This window comes from Orcinus orca, chromosome 3 (genome assembly GCF_937001465.1).
Source record: "Orcinus orca chromosome 3, mOrcOrc1.1, whole genome shotgun sequence".
NCBI lineage: Eukaryota > Metazoa > Chordata > Mammalia > Artiodactyla > Delphinidae > Orcinus > Orcinus orca.
The window spans coordinates 156,501,296-156,522,820 of NC_064561.1; the positions used below are offsets into that span (position 1 = coordinate 156,501,296).

The 21,525-nt window shown below is 41.6% G+C and overlaps 1 protein-coding gene across 3 annotated transcripts in view; it reads left to right on the plus strand.

Annotated features, from left to right (window-relative positions):
- The window catches only part of PRLR (prolactin receptor), a 174,915-nt gene that overhangs the window by 111,506 nt on the left and 41,884 nt on the right, over positions 1 to 21,525 (plus strand). For all 3 annotated transcript variants that reach the window (XM_033421281.2, XM_004266007.3, XM_049708003.1), the window contains exon 2: positions 3,185 to 3,245. The gene's annotated coding sequence lies outside the window, so the exon portion shown is untranslated. The remainder of the gene's footprint in view (positions 1 to 3,184; positions 3,246 to 21,525) is intronic.

Consider the following 21,525-nt stretch of genomic DNA (forward strand, 5'->3'; position numbering starts at 1 on the left):
AATAACAAGAAACGTACTGCCTCATGAATCAGCTTATCCTGTTTAGGAACAATCATTACCTTTAGAAAGATCTTCCTTAAAATTAGCACAAATCGACCTCCCTACAATTTTTACACATGTATCTAACTTCTGTCTTTTGGAAACACCCAGAAAAAAAATCCATGTTTTTCCCCTTATATCAGAAGTCAACAAAATAAAGCCTACAGGCCAAATCCAGCTCACCATTTTTGTAAATAAAGTTTTATTAGAACACAGTCAAGCCTATTCATTCACATATTGTCTGTGACTGCTTTTGCACAATAGAGTAGTTGCAACAGAGAACATGTCGCCCACAAAGCCAAAAATATTTACTATTTGGCCCTTAAAGAAAAACTTGTTCAACCTCTGCTCTATATGACAGAACTTCTAACACTTAAAGACAACTAACATGTCTCCTCTTAAAGTGGAAAGCCCAGAACTGAGCCTAGAACTCTAAATACAGACAGAATGAAGTGGCACTATCACCTCCCTTATTCTGGACATCATACTTCTAATTATGTGGCCAGAGATCAAGTCAGTCTTTGACACACAATACTGGAGTCTATCAGGGACTAAACCTCTGAGATTTCTCCCCCAGGAGCTTCTGTTAAGTTACGCCTCCCCACCCTGCACTGGTGAAACCTAGTGTCAACACTATCTACAAAACTTTAATCTTTCCAGTCTGTCCCAAGCAATGAGAACACAATTCAGCATATATTCAAGGGCTGTAGCAGTCAGGGTCAGAAAGGAAAAAGATGACGTACTTAGCTAGGATGTTTAAGAAAAGGTCATCTTATAATTTACATACCTGTGGGCAGAGTTGAGAAACGTAACAAGGGAATTTGTCACCACCCTCTCTGCCTAGAGGGGAATGGGGAGGGAGGGATTTTGCTGGGACCCAGTGAGAGCTGGGGCTGCCCACCTGGAGCTGTGGCAGTGGAGACACAACCACTGCCGGAAGCAGGCCAGTATGAAGACAGGGGGCTTGGGAAACAGATACCCTGATGTGTTCTGCTCCCATCCTCTGCCTCCCATGGGTGGGACCCAACCAGAGCTGGAGGACAAGAGCATCACAGGAGCCAGCCCACAGGGCACAGAAGAGGACTGAGAGTAAGTGTGGGAGTCGGGGTAGAGAGTGACAAGGGCTAAATGGTGTGCCAGGCATTTTTTAAAATTCTGAATGAATAAACAACGAATGAATGAAGTGAGTCCAAGACCTGGCACTCAGTCAATGTTTGTTGAACTGCAGGAGTGAAAGGACCACAATCTCCTTTACTTCTTCTTGCTGCAGAGCCCTGACTACTGCTGCTCATCATTCCAGACTTTCCACCCCCAACGCAGCCCTCCTCCTGTGCCCCACCCCTGCACCCTCCCCTAGCCTCTGCTGACCCCTCAGCATTTCCCGCCAAAGAGTAAAAGGTTTGAATTTAATTTGGGAGGTAACAGAGCAGAGCAGGGGTTGTTTTAACCAGAGTTAAAACATTATCAAAGAGAGGGCTTTAAGTCCTGAAATGATACCCAGAATTTAAAATACATTCTAGAATGTTCAGAATTTTAAAATGAAAAATTCAGCATCACTGTATCTATGGAGAAAAATTAGAGGCTTCTGAGAAAGCTGCCCCAGACAGTTGCGTTATGAACTCTGGGTTCACCAGACACCTCATTATCTGATGCCTTGGGGCTGGCCGTTTTACGCTCAAATGGGCTCATCACATCATAGGTTTTTATTGCAAAGATGTCTGGGTTCTGCATTCATTAGGCCAGTAGCGGTGATGCTGAGGAATTGGGGGTGTATGAGAGAGATTCGTGTTGGCTTGAAGCCGCTGGTAGCAATCCACAGCTGCCTTCCTTCCGCTGCCTTCCTTGCACTTCCTTCTCCAGGGGTGTCAGCATGGAGAACACTCAGCCCTGGATTCCTTGAACAATAATCCCCAAGATTCTGGATTTTGAAGACATAGAAGTTATTTAAAAGTATTATTTGGCCTGCTACTCTGGTTAGATTGTTTGTTTTTGCATGGAATGTGCAAGAGAAAACTGAGCACTAAATTAGGAATTGTTGTCTATATATCAAAGCAAATTTTACAAAGTAACTGCACACATATAGGAGCCTAATTTGTATTCAAGTCCTGAAATCATTTTTGTTCTAACTCAGATCCATACTATTAGCAATTGTCACCTCATGCCTCACAGACCCAGGCCAGTTAGTCCTCAGGGTTTAAGATGTCTTAGACAAAACCTAGAGCCAGATATATTGGAAGGAACAAGATGGGAACCATGATTCCAGATGGGCATAGCCCAGCTGATATAAGCCCACACGCAACAGCCCAGGGAACAAGCCTGTCACTACCAAAAATTATTCACATCTCGAAAAGCAGGCTTCTGCCAATGCTCGTATGAACCCATGAGATAGAATCAAACTTGAGCTTTGAGCTGGAGTGGCCAAATTCCCAGTTCAGCCATGGCTGTGGCAGGATATGTCAATAAATTTCATTCAACGTCTCCAGGGCCAAATTTCACAAAGTCAAATCCCGATTAGGATAACTGGCAACATTTTAGGTAGATCTGTAGATAAGATAATAGTACTATATCAACGTTAATTTTCTGATTTTAGACATTACATTATGGTTCTATGAGAGAATGCCCTTGCTCTTAAGAAAACACAACAGAAATATTAGAGGGTGAAGAGACATCATGACTTATTCTCAAATGATTCAATAAAAATAATCATTTGTGTATACAGAAAAGAAAGAGAATGATAGGGACTTCCCTGGAGGTCCAGTGATTAAGATTCTGGGCTTCCATTGCAGGGCATGCAGCTTTGATCCCTGGTCGGGATTGAAGATCCCACATGCTGCATGGTGTGGCCAAAAAATTAAAAAACAAAAAGAAGAAAGAGTATGATAAACCAAATGTAAAGTATTAATAATTAGAGTATCTGGGTAAAGGGAATATAACTTTTTTCAGTATTTTTGCAACTTTTCTATGTTTGAAATTACTTCATAATAAGGTTGATAGAAAACTAATTCAAAAAAAAAACAAACTAGAGGTGTCTTATGCCATCACTGAAGGGCAGTGATTTCAGTCATGCTATTGCTGCAAAGTGAGTAAGAAATGGCGTCTCCTGTTTTATCATCTTTGAGCTAAAATGAGTCATTTCCTCTTTCAGCTAAAGAACTCTTCTATTCATGGAGGCGAATGCTAAGGATGCTTTCTACATGAACCTTGAGGTAAGGGGAACTTGACACATCGCCCAACTGTCCTACTGTGCGCTTCATCCAGGCTCAGGAAAGGACTCTTCTCTCTTGGCTCTCAGAGAGAATAGTTCCGAACCAGTCAACATCCACATTGTTGCATTCTGCTATTCTCAAAGACTTTTTTGATCTCCCCAGCCTATTCTGCCCAGAAAACCCTTCTCTGTTTTTCTCAAGGAAAATACCACACCTATTAATAGCTGATATCTCCTCCTGGTGCATTTATGGGAGATTTTAATTTTCTCTTCATAGTTGTCTGTACTTGAGACAATTTCAACAATGACTGTGTTATTCCTTTAAAATCAGAAAAAGAAATATTGTATTTGCTTTTGTTTTCCCAAGCAGCTCTGCATAAATTCTTGCCATGGCTTTCTGTGTCCCCTTCAGCTCCTACTATTGCCACAACTGCATGTCCCCTTCCTCTCAGCCCACTGACAGTCCTCATGGAAAGACTCAGACATGCTGGGCTCTGCATCTTCCCTATCTACCATCGGCAGGGAAAATCACTTCCTGGTCCCATGACCCACTGAACCCCAGGCACAATCTACTGACTTGGATCTCACAGGTTGTTGTTTGCCTCTCCCCACCTACAATATCCTATTGCCATTTTGGAGTCGGAGTTGGGTAGAAGTACTTAACTCGCATATTCCCCCTTCATACCAGATCAAATACTATGCTCCAACTCCATCTCCCTAGGATACCAGGCCCAGCTGATAAATAGGTCGTGAAGTATTATGAGTCCATTTGACAGATGGAGAAACCAAGCCTCAAGGCTACCCTCTGTATGTACTACAGAAAAATGGGATCTTGACCTCTGAGACCAACTTGGCACGTGTCACCCTGAGGATGCACTCTCACTTTCAGAGCATGTTAAGTTAAGGACTCATGAAGATATGAAACTGACTAGGTCATGGGTAGATGAGAATTATCCTAGGATTTCCTGAGGTCACTCCAGGGTACTTGTTCCCCAATACTGAAAAGTTATGGTCCTTTGAGGACCATCTGATACGTCAGTGTCAAGAACCAAGCCTGGGCTTTCCCTCGGGGCCGGAGTTTCTCACCTTTAGCACTGCTGACATTCTAGGACAGATAATTCTTTGTAGCGGAGGCTGTTTTGTGCATTGTAGCATGCTTAGCCGCACCCCTGGTCTCCACTCATTAAATACCAGTATTCCACCCCCACCCCACTTGTGACAATCAACCATGTCTTCAGATGTCGCCTAGGGTTCCAGAGAGGAGAAAGTCCTCCCCTCAGTAGTGGCAATAAAATCATGTTTCCAGACATTGCCAGGCGCCCCCTGGGTTGGGGGAGACAAAATCCCCCACCAGAAAAACCCCTGCTCTAAGTTACCTCAGCCCAGCAAGACTTGTATTTTTCACGCAAGTAGACTGAAATTTACAGTGTTCCGAGTAAACATTAGCAAGGACTTGCAGAAGGGATGCCATAAGGTGTCAAAGTGCTTCCTCACAGCAAGACCCTTTGGCTTAAAGCCCAGGAGTATTTGGTAACACTGCAACCTGTGAATCAACCCAGCCAAACCACCAGCTTCTCGGAGTTTCTTTCTTCTTCCCAGGCTTCTGCCCCTTGATGCCAAATGCCTCATGAGGTTTGATTGAATGAAAGGCAAACGAGAGAGGACAGAGTAACACTAAATGCTTGAGCAATCCTTCCCTTCATGAGGTCCGGAAAAGCACAGCCTGATCTAAATTGCGTCGCAAAGCACCAGGGGGGGTTGGCTACTCTTTTTTATTTATATGTATACTTATTACAAACCACATCCACCCCTCATTAGCCTCCACCCTTTACCCAACCTAGTGTTTGGTGTGAAAGTGTTGGCTTCTGATACCAGTAGGTATCTGTGAAAACACAGGCAAGAACTTGAGAGCAGTCCCATGGTTGTCCAAGAGAAACAGAAACGCTGCTCAGTTTCAGGGTGAAAGGAACATCCAGAAAGCAATGTTCATAAAAGAATTCAGAGGAAACAAAATGGTCCCTATAAAGGAGGATTAGAATGAAGAGTAGAATCACACTTCCCGTCTGAGACCCCACCGGAAGTCCCACAGTCCATTTTGTGGCCTTCGGTCTGGTTTCTGGTCTCTTTGAACTGTTAACACTTCAATCCTGTCCGGTGGTAATGACCCCTCCCTAACAACCTCTCCCTGGCACCTCCTCCCCAGAGTGGAACAGAATGCCACTCTGAATGGCATGCCAGGTTCTTTTGCAGGAGGTTGGCATCCTTTAGGCTCTGCCCATTCCAACCCTCCCACGTCCAGCTCTTTCCCAGGCTCCCATCTACACATCTTTAACCTTAACTATCCCCAAACTGCAAGAGACTAGGAGGAACTTCGAAGCAGCCCAGGGCACTGGGGAGGATGGGCCCATCCATGGAGTATGCATTGAGGTCACTCTAAAACTCTAAGCCTATAATCTTTTCACCCACCGTGCTTGCCTACAGGAGTCCTTCAAATGCCTATCATTTGAGCCTCTGCACTGACTGAAGCACGGCATTGTTCAAAACCTACGCATTTACCTAAGAAGGGTAAGAACTTAATACGTGGATAGGAATTTGCTTGTCAGATTAGCTTGTTGGTACCTCTCTAAGAAGGGGAACTTGAGGTTGGGACACAGGCCAGGTTAATTGTTTCTTGGGTTTTTTTAAGTATAGTTGACTTACAATGTTGTGTTAATTTCTGCTGTATAAAAAAGGGATTCAGTTATATGTATGTAAGTATATATATATACATATATATATGTGTATATATATATATACACATTCTATTTTATATTCATTTCCATTATGGTTTGTCATAGGGTATTAAATATAGTTTCCTGTACTATACAGTAGGACCTTGTGGTTTATCCATTCTATATATTATAGCTTACATCTGCTAACACCAACCTTTATTTTTTTTTAACATCTTTATTGGAGTATAATTACTTTAAAATGGTGTGTTAGTTTCTGCTTTATAACAAAGTGAATCAGCTATATATATACATATATCCCCATATCTCCTCCCTCTTGCATCTCCCTCCCACCCTCCCTATCCAACCACTCTAGGTGGGCACAAAGCACCGAGCTGATCTCCCTGTGCTATGCGGCTGCTTCCCACTAGCTATCTATTTTACATTTGGTAGTGTATATATGTCCATGCCACTCTCTCACTTCGTCCCAGCTTACCCTTCCCACTTCCCATGTCCTCAAGTCCATTCTCTACGTCTGTATCTTTATTCCTCTCCTGCCCCTAGGTTCTTCAGAACCCTTTTTTTTTTTAGATGCCATATATCTGTTAGCATACAGTATTTGTTTTTCTCTTTCTGACTTACTTCACTCTGACAGTCTCTAGGACCATCCACCTCACTACAAATAACTCAGTTTCGTTTCTTTTTATGGCTGAGTAATATTCCATTGTATATATGTGCCACATCTTCTTTATCCATTCTTCTGTCGATGGACACTTAGGTTGCTTCCATGTCCTGGCTTTGTAAATAGACCTGCAATGAACGTTGTCATACATGACTATTTTTGAATTATGGTTTTCTCAGGGTATATGCCCAGTAGTGGGATTGCTGGGTCCCATGGAGTTCTATTTTTAGTTTTTTAAGGAACCTCCATACTATTCCCCATAGTGGCTGTATCAATTTACATTCCCACCAACAGTGAAAGAGGGTTCCCTTTTCTCCTCACCCTTTGCAGCATTTATTGTTTGTAGATTTTTGATGATGGCCATTCTGACTGGTATGAGGTGATACCTCATTGTAGTTTCGATTTGCATTTCTCTAATGATTAATGATGTTGAGCATTCTTTCATGTGTTTGTTGGCAATCTGTATATCATCTCTGGAGAAATGTCTTTGTAGTTCTTCTGCCCATTTTTGCACTGGGGTTGTTTGTTTTTTTGATATTGAGCTGCATGAGCTGCTTGTATATTTTGGAGATTAATCCTTTGTCGGTTGCTTCATTTGCAAATATTTTCTCCCATTCTGAGGGTTGTCTTTTTGTCTTGTTTATGATTTCCTTTGCTGTGCAAAAGCTTTTAAGGTTCACTAGGTGCCATTTGTTTATTTTTGGTTTTATTTCCATTTATTTAGGAGGTGGGTCCAAAAGGATCTAGCTGTGATTTATGTCACAGAGTATTCTGCCTATGTTTTCCTCTAAGAGTTTTATAGTGTCTGGTCTTACATTTAGGTCTTTAATCCATTTGGAGTTTATTATTGTGTATGGTGTTAGGGAGTATTCTAATTTCATTCTTTTACATGTAGCTGTCCAGTTTTCCCAGCACCACTTATTAAAGAGACTGTCCTTTCTCCATTGCATATTCTTGCCTCCTTTGTCAAATATAAGGTGACCATATGTATATAGATTTATCTCTGGGCTTTCTATCCTGTTCCATTGATCTATATTTCTGTTTTTGTGCCAGTACCATACTGTCTTGATTTCTGTAGCTTTGTAGTATAGTCTGAAGTCAGGGAGCCTGATGCCTCCAGCTCAGTTTCTCTTTCTCAAGATTGCTTTGGCTATTTGAGGTCTTTTGTGTTTCCATACAAATTGTGAAATGTTTTGTTGTAGTTCTGTGAAAAATGCCATTGACAGTTTCATAGGGATTGCATTGACTCTGTAGATTGCTTTAGGTAGTATAGTCATTTTCACAATGTTGATTCTTCCAATCCAAGAACATGGTATATCTCTCCATCTGTTTGTATCATCTTTAATTCCTTTCATCAGTGTCATAGTTTTCTGCATACAGGTCTTTTGTCTCCTTAGCTAGGTTTATTCTTAGGTATTTTATTCTTTTTGTTGTAATGGTAAATGGGAGTGTTTCCTTAATATCTCTTTCAGATATTTCATCATCAGTGTATAGGAATGTCAGAGATTTCTGTGCATTAATTTTGTATCCTGCTACTTTACCAAGTTCATTGATTAGCTCTAGTAGTTTTCTGGTAGCATCTTTAGGATTCTCTATGTATAGTGTCATGTCATCAGCAAACAGTGACAGCTTTACTTCCTCTTTTCCAAATTGGATTCCTTTTATTTCTTTTCCTTCTTTGATTGCTGTGGCTAAAACTTCCAAAACTATGTTGAATAATAGTGGTGAGAGTGGACAACCTTGTCTTGTTCCTGATCTTAGAGGAAATGGTTTCAGTTTTGCACCATTGAGAATGATGTTGGCTGTGGCTTTGTCATATATGGCCTTTATTATGTTGAGGTAAGTTCCCTCTATGCCTACTTTCTGGAGGGTTTTTATCATAAATGGGTGTTGAATTTGTCAAAAGCTTTCCCTGCATCTATTGAGATGATCATATGGTTTTTCTCCTTCAATTTCTTAATATGGTTTATCACGTTGATTGATTTGCCTATATTGAAGAATCCTTGCATTCCTGGCATAAATCCCACTTGATCATCTTGTATGATCCTTTTAACGTGCTATTGGATTCTGTTTGCTAGTATTTTGTTGAGGATTTTTGCATCTGTGTTCATCAGTGATATTGGCCTGTAGTTTTCTTTCTTTGTGACATCTTTGATTTTGGTATCAGGGTGATGGTGCCCTCGTAGACTGAGTTGGGGGGTGTTCCTCCCTCTGCTACATTTTGGAAGAGTTTGAGAATGATGGGTGTTAGCTCTTCTCTAAATGTTTGATCGAATTCACCTGTGAAGCCATCTGGTCCTGTGCTTTTGTTTGTGGGAAGATTTTTAATCACAGTCTCAGTTTCAGTGCTTGTGTTTGGTCTGTTTATATTTTCTATTTCTTCCTGGTTCAGTCTCAGAAAGCTGTGCTTTTCTAAGAATTTGTCCATTTCTTCCAGGTTGTCCATTCTATTGGCATATAGTTGCTTGTAGTAATCTCTCATGATCCTTTGTATTTCTGCAGTGTCAGTTGTTACTTCTCCTTTTTCATTTCTAATTCTATTGATTTGAGTCTTTTCCCTTTTTTTCCTGATGAGTCTCACTAATGGTTCATCATTGTTGTTTATCTTCTCAAAGAACCAGCTTTTAGTTTTATTGATCTTTGCTATTGTTTCCTTCATTTCTTTTTCATTTTTTTCTGATCTGATCTTTATGATTTCTTTCCTTCTGCTAACTTTGGATTTTTTGTGTTTTTTCTCTCATTGATGTAGGTGTAAGTTTAGGTTGTTTATTTGAGATGTGTCTTGTTTCTTGAGGTAGGATTGTATTGCTATAAACTTCCCTCTTAGAACTGTTTTTGCTGCATCCCATAGGTTTTGGGTCATCTTGTTTTCATTGTCATTTGTGTCTAGGTGTTTTTTTATTTCCTCTTTGGTTTCTTCAGTGATCTCTTGGTTATTCAGTAGTGTATTGTTTAGCCTCTGTGTGTTTGTATTTTTTACAGATTTTTTCCTGTAATTGATATCTAGTCTCATAGCACTGTGGTCGGAAAAGATACTTGATATGATATCAATTTTCTTAAATTTGCCAAGGCTTGATTTGTGACCCAAAATATGATCTATCCTGGAAAATGTTCCATGAGCACTTGAGAAGAATGTGTATTCTGTTGTTTTTGGATGGAATGTCCTATAAATATCAAAAAGTCCATCTTGCTTAATGTATCATTTAAAGTTTGTGTTTCCTTCTTTATTTTCCTTTGGATGATCTGTCCATTAGTGAAAGTGGGTTGTTAAAGTCCCCACTATGATTGCTTTACTGTCGATTTCCCCTTTTTTGGCTGTCAACATTTTTCTTATGTATTCAGGTGCTCCTATTTTGGGTGCATAAATATTTACAATTTTTATGTCTTCTTCTTAGATTGAACCCTTGATCATTATGTAGTGTCCTTCTTTGTCTCTTGTAATAGCCTTTATTTTAAAGTCTATTTTGTCTGATATGAGAATTGCTAGTCCAGCTTTCTTTTGATTTCCATTTGCATGGAATATCTTTTTCCATCCCCTCACTTTTAGTCTGTATGTGTCCCTAGGTCTGATGTGGGTCTCTTGTAGACAGCATATGTACGGGTCTTGTTTTAGTCTCCATTCAGCCAGTCTATGTCTTTTGGTTGGAGCATTTAATCCATTTACATTTAAGGTAATTATTAATATGTATGTTCCTATGACCATTTTCTTAATTGTTTTGGGTTTGTTCTTATAGGTCTTTTCCTTCTCTTGTGTTTCCTGCCTAGAGAATTTCCTTTAGCATTTGTTGTAAAGCTGGTTTGGTGGTGCTGAATTCTCTTAGCTTTTGCTTCTCTGTAAAGGTTTTAATTTCTCCATCTAATCTGAATGAGATCCTTGCTGGGTACAGTAATCTTGGTTGTAGGATTTTCCCTTTCACCACTTTAAATATTTCTTGTCACTGCCTCCTGGCTTGCAGAGTTTCTGCTGAAAGGTCAGCTGTTAACCTTATGGTGATTCCCTTGTCTGTTATTTGTTATTTTTCCCTTGCTGCTTTTATTTTTTTTTTCTATTTTTTTTGTTAGTTTGATTAATATATGTCTTGGCGTGTTTCTCCTTGGATTTATCCTATTTGAGACTCTGTGCTTCCTGCACTTGATTGACTATTCCCTTTCCCATATTAGGGAAGTTTTCAAGTATAATCTCTTCAAATATTTTCTCATTCTCTTTCTTTTTCTCTTCTTCTTCTGGGATCCCTATAATTTGAATGTTGGTGCATTTAATGTTGTCCCAGAAGTCTCTAAGACTGTCCTCAATTCGTTTCTTTCTTTTTTCTTTATTCTGCTCTGCCATAGTTATTTCCACTAGTTTATCTTTCAGGTCACTTATCTGTTCTTCTGCCTCAGTTATTCTGCTCTTGATTCCTTCTAGAGTATTTTTAATTTCATTTATTGTGTTGTTCATCCTTGTTTGTTTGCTCTTCAGTTCTAGGTCCTTTTTAAACGTTTCTTGCATTTTCTCCATTCTATTTCCAAGATGTTGGATCATCTTTACTATCATTACTCTGAATTCTTTTTCAGATAGACTGTCTATTTCCTCTTCATTTGTTTGGTCTGTTGGGGTTTTATGTTTCTCCTTCATCTGCTGTGTATTTCTCTGTCTTCTCATGTTGCTTAACTTACTGTGCTTGGGGTCTCCTTTTCACAGCCTGCAGGTTCATAGTTCCCATTGTTTTTGGTGTCTGCCCCCAGTGGCTAAGGTTGGTTCAGTGGGTTGTGTAGGCCTCCTGGTAGAGGGGATTGGTGCCTGTGTTCTGGTGGATGATGCTGAACGTTGTCTTTCTGGTGGGCAGGACCACGTCCAGTGGTGTATTTTGGGGTGTCTGTGACCTTATTATGATAACAGGCAGCCTGTCTGATAATGGGTGGGGTTTTGTTCCTATCTTGGTAGTTGTTTGGCATAGGGTGTCTAGCACTGTAGCTTGTTGGTTGTTGAGTGGAGCTGGGTCTTAGCGTTGAGATGGAGATCTCTGGGAGAGCTTTTGACGTGTGATATTACATGGAGCCTGGAGGTCTCTGGTGGACCAATTTCCTGAACTTTGCCCTCCCACCTCAGAGGCCCAGGCCTGACAGCCAGCCACAGCATCAAGTCCCTGTCAGCCACATGGCTCAGAAGAAAAGGGAGGGAGAAACAAAGAGAGAGAGAAAGAGAACAAAAGAGAAAGAAAGGAAGGAAGGAAGAAGGAAGGAAGGAAGGAAGAAAGAAAGAAAGAAAGAAAAAAGGAAGGAAGGAAGGAAGAAAGAATGGAAGGAAGGAAGAAAGAAAATAAAAAGAAATAAAGTTATTAAAATAAAAACATTATTATAAATTTAAAAATAAAAAGGTAATAAAAGAAAGAAAGAAAGAAGAGAGCAACGAAACCAAATAACAAATACACCAATGATAACAAGTGCTAAAATCTATACTTTGCCTTCGCCCGCAAAGGGGCTTCCTAGTGTGTGGAAACCTTTCCTCCTTCACAGCTCCCTCCCACTGGTGCAGGTCCTGTCCCTATTCTTTGTCTCTTTTTTCCTTTTTTCTTTTGCCCTACCCAGGTACGTGGGGAGTTTCTTGCCTTTTGGGAGGTCTGAGGTCTTCTGCCAGCGTTCAGTAGGTGTTCTGTAGGAGTTGTTCCACATGTAGATGTATTTCTGGTGTATTTGTGGAGAGGAAGGTGATGTCCATGTCTTACTCCTCCACCATCTTGAAGGTCCCCCCTAACCCCAACTTTACACTCCATCCTTTCCCCAACCCCCTTCCCCTTGGCAACCAGAAGTCTGTTTTTTGTGTTCAGGCATCTGTTTCTGTTTTGTAGACAGGTTCATTTGTGTCATATTTTAGATTCCACATATAAGAGATATCATATGGTATTTGTCTTTCTCTTTCTGTCTTACTTCACTTAGTATGATAATCTCTATTTGCATCCATGTTGCTGCAAATGGCATTATTTCATTCTTTCTTATGGCTGAGTAGTATTCCATTGTATATATGTCCCACATCTTCTTTATCCATCATCTGCAGGACAGGTTAGTTGTGATTGGAGTGGAAGGACTGAAATGATTAAGGTATTGAGCTCCAGACCTGCACTGTCGAACACACTAGCCACTGGCTTCAAGTGGTAATTTTAATGTAAATTCATTGAAATTCAATAATATTAAAAATTCAATTCCTCGGTCACACTGGCCACATTTCAAATGTTTGACAGTCACATATGGTTATGGGTGCCGTATTGGACAGAGAAGACATAGACCATTTCCATCACCATAGGGAGTTCTGTTGTGTGGACCTCCTCTTGACTTTGCTGGTACTGCCAACGCAGAGTTCTCGGAAGCAGAGGGAGCCTGAAATTACCTCTGTGGAGGGAAGGACAGAGAGGAGTAGGAGAGAGAACAGAATTCGAAAAAGAAAGCAAAAGGGCACCAAAGGCAAACTTTGTGTGCTTTTCCCAGACTCCAGCCCTGAACACACATGAAGCCACCCCACCACAAAGCTCTTGGTGTTGACACCTGCAAATAAAGGAGTGGTTGGCATTGGCTTTGGGCCCCATTTCCTCCATTGTATGGCCCCTGGGGTCTGCGGCTCCTTGTGGAGCAAATGACCCTGTCCTGAATCCGGAGACAAGAGGGACACAGGGGTCACTGGGCTCCCAGCCAAAGGGATATCATCACCATGGTGGCACATGGCAGCCCCTCAGTAACCAAGAGTCCTAAAACAAGGATACTTGGGAGTTCCTAAATCAAAAGACATTCAGGGAGAAAGGAGAACCTTCTCCATCTGGAATTAGACCTCCACTCAAAGAGTCAGAGAGACGTGGAGGATCTGGGAGCACTCACCTCTTACTGACCACTGGTTCACACTCACGTAGCACTTGCGGTCCCGTGGAGCATTTTCATAACATTAATTCATCTCATCCTCAAAATAGTTGGCTGAGGAAAGCAAGACAGATATGACCCTCTCGACAGTTTCTATTAAAAGAAATTCATCTCAGAAAGAGGAAGAGATGGGCCCAAATCGATCTCACTGAGAAATGGCAGAACCAGCTCTAGAAACCACTGTCCAATTCTTTCTGCAGCTTGCGTCGCCTCTCGGGTGAATGAGGGTTATTTTGTACCTGTCCAGATCCCTAAGTGTGCCAGTCCCAAAGTGTGTGACCTCCCCCTGGATCATACTGCACATCAGTTCACATCCAGCCCCAAGGCCTGACCATCTCGTGGACTCTTCATTACCAAATAACACTTGCGAACGGCCAAGCAAAGGACTAGACTGAGAACAAGGATATGACTTTTCCTGGAAGACCCCCTCCCAGACAAACATTGAGGAAATGGCGCACATGACAGCCTGGGCACCGGAGCTGCCAAGTCTGTCTTCCTGTGCCCGAGACGCAGGAAGATATAGTTTCCCTGGCTCCCAAAACTCTGAGTCTGCAGTGCGAGACCCTGGAACATGCAGGTTGCTTTTGTTTGCTAGAAAAATATCCAGAAAACTGAATCAGATTAGTCCATTTATAGGACTTCAAGTGGTTGGCGCCAAATATGTATGACTTTCCTCAAATTTGAGAAAATATCTCACAACGTGGGAGCTATTTACATACATGGCTAAATAACCAATCAGATTCTGTATTTTCTTGGACAGAACATGCACATCAAAAAACAGATAGGCAGAGTAATTATTGGACTTTCACTTTTAATGACTCCTAGCACTGAATCTGCCATTGTCCAGAGAACTGAAAAGAAAAAAATCAAAAGGATATTCAAACAGATAAAGCAGGGCTTCCCTTGTGGCGCAGTGGTTGGGAGTCCGCCTGCCGGTGCAGGGGACGTGGGTTCGTGCCCCGGTTCGGGAAGATCCCACATGCCGCGGGGCGGCTGGGCCCATGACCCATGGCCGCTGAGCCTGCGCGTCCGGAGCCCGTGCTCCGCAACGGGAGAGGCCACAAGAGTGAGGGGCCCGCGTACCGCAAAATAAATAAATAGATAAATAAAAATAAAGCAATAGTGAGGATATGATTACTTTGAACGTGCCCAATAAAGCAATATCCCAGCCACAAGCTACTTTGTTCCTTCCCTTCACAGTAGCATACTGAGAGTTCTCACTCACATCCACCTTTTCCACCCGTAGGCCACTAGGGTTGAAAACATACCCATTTCACCAATTAGACCACTGAGCTGTCCATGCCAGACGTTGATGAAATCATCCCCCAAAGGCCAGATGCCTGGCTAAAAGCAGACTAAACCATGGACGTGTAACACTCACCAAAAAAGTCCTGAGAAAACCAGTCCCAGGTTTGCTTTAGGAGCTCATAATACAACCAAGGACCCGGACTCTTTTTATCTGGGGACCCTTCTCTTCCACCCTCTCTCTTTTGACCAGGGAGGATAATCTTCCCCAGCAGACCCCAGAAGACTTCTGCCATATCTCAGTGCCCAGAACTGGGTGGAATAACCAGTCCTAAACCAATCACAGATAAATGGGAAGTGAGATTACCACAGTTACCTTAGAATGATAACACCCCATCCGTTGGGACTGGACAGCTGATAGCTGACAAAACTGGGCTCTGTGTACAAAAACAAAGGGGAAATGGTTGTTGGAGAAGCAACCAGGAGCATCTGCATACCCATTTATACGCAGGGCTGTGAATAGAGAGAGGAGAGGGACTTTCTGCTCGTCATCCCTCAGGTAGCCTCCCCAGGGAAGCCCCAATCTCCTTGAGTAGGTCAAATCTGCCTGCTCTTGGCTCTCATGGCCCCTGCAGAGCTCCTTCTTAATACTTCTGTCATTTACACTGAAGTGTTATACTAGCTTTTCTCTTCTCTACCAGCCTAAGTACTAGGAGGGTTGCTTTAGCACAAGACTAAATTATCAGGGCCCTGCCCATGTCTGCTGCATCAGAGATGCTCAGTGGACGTTTGAAAGATGGATGGATGGATGGATGGATAGGTGTTCCAGCCACTAAACTAGAGTCATCCTGAAGTTTTCCGAAAATGCATTTAAAGGGGTGAACCCTGGTTCTCATTCCTCCTTCCTTTTTCTCTCAAGGAGTCTGCACTGGGAGTACTTTTTGCTCTCCCCACAGATCCAGCCTAGCTCAGATCCCTGGCCATTACATCTTTGATTGGACAGGTGGCTTTTCTGCTAAGAGAGGGCTCCTGAGGGAAGCTGAGTAAAGGGGAAAGAAGAAAAAATAGAGTAAATATAAGCCAGTAAGAGAGACAAGTAATTATCTTGCTGTGTAAGTAGCCCAGATGCTTTGAATGAAGAAGGAAGTTTGAAAGAACATATCGTACAAGAGTGAGAACAGGTGATTAAATCAGGTAAGGACAGGATGTGCCGGTACAAGATGGAGCAAGGTAAGGGGAGGGAGAGACTTTGGCACTGGGAGTGGTTTCAGGATGTGGCAGAGATGCTCAGATTTCTGGCCATAGACAAGAGAGTGGGGCTTTAACCCTTCAGTCCACCAACTGCCGCTCTTCCTTACCACCCTTTGGACTTCCAGATTCTCCCACTTTCTCCACCTTCTTTCCTTCTTTTCCACACTTTAAACTTCTAATTCCTTTTGCTTCGTATCCCAAGGATGACCAGAAGCTGAGGGGCCAGGGTAAAACAAGTACACAGCTTCGCAGAGAGAACCCAGCTGAACTTCTTAAACTCCGTTTTAATAAGATGACGCACCCTTTTCTGAGGCTCAGTGCAAGGGGTTTTTCCATGAAATTGCCTCTCATCCACTTGTCAGAAGCTTAATGGCAAATAATAGCTAGTTGCCCCAGGGGATTTAAAATAACCCTAAGATAGACATAATAATGGAATTCTGAGAAGTGGAGGGAGTTATTAAAAACAAGTGAGCAGGACATCAAGAAATGTTGAAACCCCTCTTTATTGCCCAAGAGATGGGTCACGTGCTCAGACACAACCACTAATTAACACGGGGAGGCTGGCTGTCAGCAACTGAAAATTGTTCCATGACACATATAACCAATGTCTGTACCTCACCCTAGTGGGGACTCCGTCCATGTATTTACATTCCAAAACACCAGGTGTCCGTGAAGTGATTGTTTTTATGGTGTTAAAATTTTTATTGGGATTTTCCCCCTCAATTTTAAAAGTAATAACTTTTAATTTTATTTAGGTATTTTAGTAACACTTTATTTTATTACAAAAATAATATGTTTTAATTTTAGAATCATCCTCCAGAGATAACGACTGCTAGTATACCGGGTGCATATCTATATTCCCAGTTTTTCTTCTGTGCACATATGGAGATACATATACTAGAATTGAGGTCAAACACATCCACTTTCTGTACCCAGTTATCTTCTTTCTTTCACATGTTTCCATATCATTAAAAGTTTTATCACATTATTTTTAAAATTAAACAATATTTTGCTGAATATCTATACCATGATCTAGTTAAATAAGCCTTTATGATTTGATATTTAGATTTTTTTCCCAATATTCTTTTTTCATAAATAGCACAGGAAGGATATTTTGTGTGTGTACAAAATTGTTTTTGCACATTTCTTTTCCTTTGGATAAATTTCTAGAAGTGTATTTTCCAATTCAAAGTGTATCTACAACAGTATGGAGGTTCCTTAAAAAACTAAAAATAGAACTACCGTATGACCCAGCAATCCCACCACTGGGCATATACCCTGAGAAAACCATAATTCAAAAAGAGTCATGTACCACAATATTCATTGAAGCTCTATTTACAATAGCCAGGACATGGAAGCAACCTAAGTGTCCATCAACAGATGAATGGATAAAGAAGATGTGGCACATATATATACAATATATACAATGGAATATTACTCAGCCATAAAATGAAACAAAATTGAGTTATTAGTAGTGAGGTGGATGGATCTAGAGTCTGTCATACAGAGTGAAGTAAGTCAGAAAGAGAAAAACAAATACCGTATGCTAACACATATATATGGAATCTAAAAACAAAAACAACAACAAATGGTTCTGATGAACCTAGGGGCAGGACAGGAATAAAGACGCAGACGTAGAGAATGGACTTGAGGACACAGGGAGGGGGAAGGGTAAGCTGAGACGAAGAGAGTGGCATGGACATATATACACTACCAAATGTAAAATAGATAGCTACTGGGAAGCAGCTGCATAACACAGGGAGATCAGCTCGGTGCTTTGTGCCCATCTAGAGGGGTGGCATAGGGAAGGTGGGAGGGAGACGCAAGAGGGAGGAGATATGGGGATGTATGTATATGTATAGCTGATTCACTTTGTTATAAAGCAGCAAGTAACACAACTTTGTAAAGCAATTATACTCCAATAAAGATGTTAAAAATAAAGAGAAAAAATAAAAATGACAGGCAACTATGCATACTGTTCTAAAAAAAAAAAGTGTATCTACATTCTTAAGGCTTTAACATGTATTACCAGAAAGATTTCACCAATTTACACTCAGAAGGCAAGTTGCCAGCCCCGCCTCTACTGTTGAATAGCCACAAGCATTTGCAAACTCAGTGATACCATCCAGAAACCTCACGGTGTTGGGAAAAGAATAAAATAAATATTTTATAAGAAAATACTTTGAAAATTGGAAATCCTATCAAAACACACATCGCCATTATTATCAATTTTTAAACCACCCAATATAGACAAGGCATTACCCTCTCAACCACGTACGCCAATGATTTAGAGCCCATTAGAGAATAAAATCCTTACCAACTTCCCTCTAAATGCAGCTGACACCCAATACGTTTATTTATTCAAAACCATTTATTGAGATTTATATTAAGGATGAGGAACATAGAAGAAAAACTAATAAAATAATAAACACTGTTCTTGACATCCATGAGCTACCGGCCTGGGCAGGTTCAGGAAGAAAGATAAATCAGGTTTCATTATCAGTTCTATGATAGGGTCAGGTCCTGGGTGCTCTGTGGACAGGGCATCCCCCGCTTTGGGGAGACCCAAGGAAGTCCCTGCCCGAAGGAAGGAAAGCTGAAATTGAGGCGAAGGAGGCAGCTGGGCTTTTGAGTGGGCAGCCATGTGTCAATCTTCATTGCTTCTGAAACAGCATGGAGAGATCACATTTTCCATGCAGCCCTGTGCCTGCATAGAAAGGGAGCCGTTTCTATGGGGCAAAGGCTATAACAAGGCACGTGGTGGAAGGACTTGCCCCATGGGCATACTCTGAGGAATGCTCATGGTTATTTCTCTAGATATCAGCCTGGTATTTTAGTCTGTGAGACACAGAAGTTGAGGGAGAGCAGGATGGCTTGGGACTGCCAAGGGGATTTAGAGCGGAGTGAAAGGAAGATAAAGGGGTAAGACAAGGCAACTGACAAGGAGAAGAACTTTGGAGGGGAAGACGGAGATACCTGATAAGGAATCTGGCCAAGGGTCTGCCGTGATATGTGGAACCTGTCCACCCACAAAATCCTTGTTCCTGTTAATCCATGAAGTGACATGGGGCTAAATGTGACCTCCAGAGGGGTAAAGACTGAGAACGAAGACAACCCGTTGGAGGCTGCGACCCTTGGTTCACTCATCCCTCATTCAGTAAGCACGTAAGTGCTCCCGAGGACTTTCCTAAGCAGGAAACCGCTCTTCTGAACTGCCCAGGGTATTAAAGGGAACATTATCTGCTGCTCTTCCCAGACTGACTCACTGGCCACACTTTAGCTCTGTGTGTCTGGCACATGCACAGAGTCTGAAAGAAAAGGCGGGGATTATAATGGGTCTTTTTTTTTTTTAAACATCTTTATTGGAGTATAATTGCTTTACAAAGTTGTGTTAGTTTCTGCTCTATAACAAAGTGAATCAGCTATATGTATACATATATCCCCATATCTCTTCCCTTTTGCGTCTCCCTTCCTCCCACCCTCCCTCTCCCACCCCTCCAGGTGGTCACAAAGCGCCGAGCTGACCTCCCTGTGCTATGCGGCTGCTTCCCACTAGTATCTATTTTACATTTGGTAGTGTATATATGTCCATGCCACTCTCTCACTTCGTCCCAGCTTACCCTTCCCACTCCCTGTGTCCTCAAGTCCATTCTCTACGTCCGCGTCTTTATTTCTGTCCTGCCCCTAGGTTCATCAGAACCATTTTTTTTTTAGATTCCATATATATATTCCATATATATTTATATTTATAGTCCATATATATGTGTTAGCATACGGTATTTGTTTTTCTCTTTCTGACTTACTTCACTCTGTATGACAGACTCTAGATCCATCCACCTCACTACTAATAACTCAATTTTGTTTCATTTTATGGCTGAGTAATATTCCATTGTATATACGTGCCACATCTTCTTTATCCATTCATCTGTCGATGGACACTTAGGTTGCTTCCATGTCCTGGCTATTGTAAATAGTGCTGCAATGAACGTTGCGGTACATGACTCTTTTTGAATTATGGTTTTCTCAGGGTATATGCCCAGTAGTGGTATTGCTGGGTCATATGGCAGTTCTATTTTTAGTTTTTTGAGCAATCAAGGACATTCAGAAAGGCATTCCAGACATCCAGGTGCAGATCAGTCCTCTGCTGAGGCACTCCCATAAAAGGATCCCAAGCCACTTATATTTTGACTTGTAAATAAGTTGGTAATTGACAGAACTGGAGGTATCAGCAAAGCAGCAAACTTCCCTTCCAAATTATATTGTTCTTGTCATAATATTAAAATTAATTTCTGTCTCTGAAGCTGAGTTGAGAAGCATGGTATGGGATGTCTGCCAGGCCAAGGATGAAAAATCATTATGGATAATATTACAAGAATGTTTACAAAGATAAGGAGAAATTGACTAAACTTTTAGATACGGACTTCCTAATCTTTTTTTTTCCTTGGTAATCTCAGAGAGGGTTGTCTGGAAGACACACCATCAACTACACGTTGCACAAAGAGGTGATGCTATTATTGCAAAGCAGTGAGTCAACGATGATTTACTGGGTTCTGCCAGGCCAATGTCACGGTAGCCAAATACGCAGACGTTTGCGTGGGCCTTTCTATTTCCATGTGCAAATGCACTGACACAGGAAACCTAGCAACCAATTGGGAGTTAGGCCTACTGGTTGTTAATATACACTAATAGGATGGTGGACTTATTAAGAAGTCTATAGAGGGATTCTTTTATAGTTGACAATAGCACTTATGTTTTAAGGTGTTAAGCATATTATATTCTCTTTTTCTAAGTGCTGTTGTCTTACTTTGGGCTACACAAGTGCATCGCTATTCAAAGCTCACTTATCCAGCAACCACATCTCAGTTGGCTTTGTCCCCCATCTGTCCTAGAGTTCGAATTGATGAACATGAGCAGCTTTATTGGAAGAATCCATAAGGTCTCAGAACATAGCCCTCAGTAATATGGAGGGCCTATTGCTTAATGGGAAGAACGTATTGTAGAGCTCAAGTCAAGTGCTCTTTCACTGGATCTGTGAATCAAAATAATATATTGTGTATGGCTTTATAAAAGTAGTCAGTCAGCCATCAACAAGTGTTGTTGAACACCTGTGGACACGTATGAATGTGACAGTGTGTGGGGCTGAAAATGCAGAGGAAGCAAGGCACAGGTTACTCGGAGACTTTGATGATGGTATTCAAGAAGGAACAGTGGCAGTGGGCTAGATGTCAGGGGCTTCCTTCTTATTTACAGCTCTTCTACTTGGTTAAATACGGTAGTTACCATCTAAACTAAGCTGCATTGATTGTCTCTGGATTATCCCTGGATTAGTCATCTAGGTAAGGTTAGTCATTATAACACCCAACCTCTGTCTCAGAAGCTTAACAACCAAAATTTGTTTCTCACCCATGTCCCAGTCCAGTGGGCATCAGAAGAGGACGCAGGACCCTTCCATCTATGGGCTGTACTAAGCCCATACGACTGAAGTCTTCCATTTCATCATCCTCTGG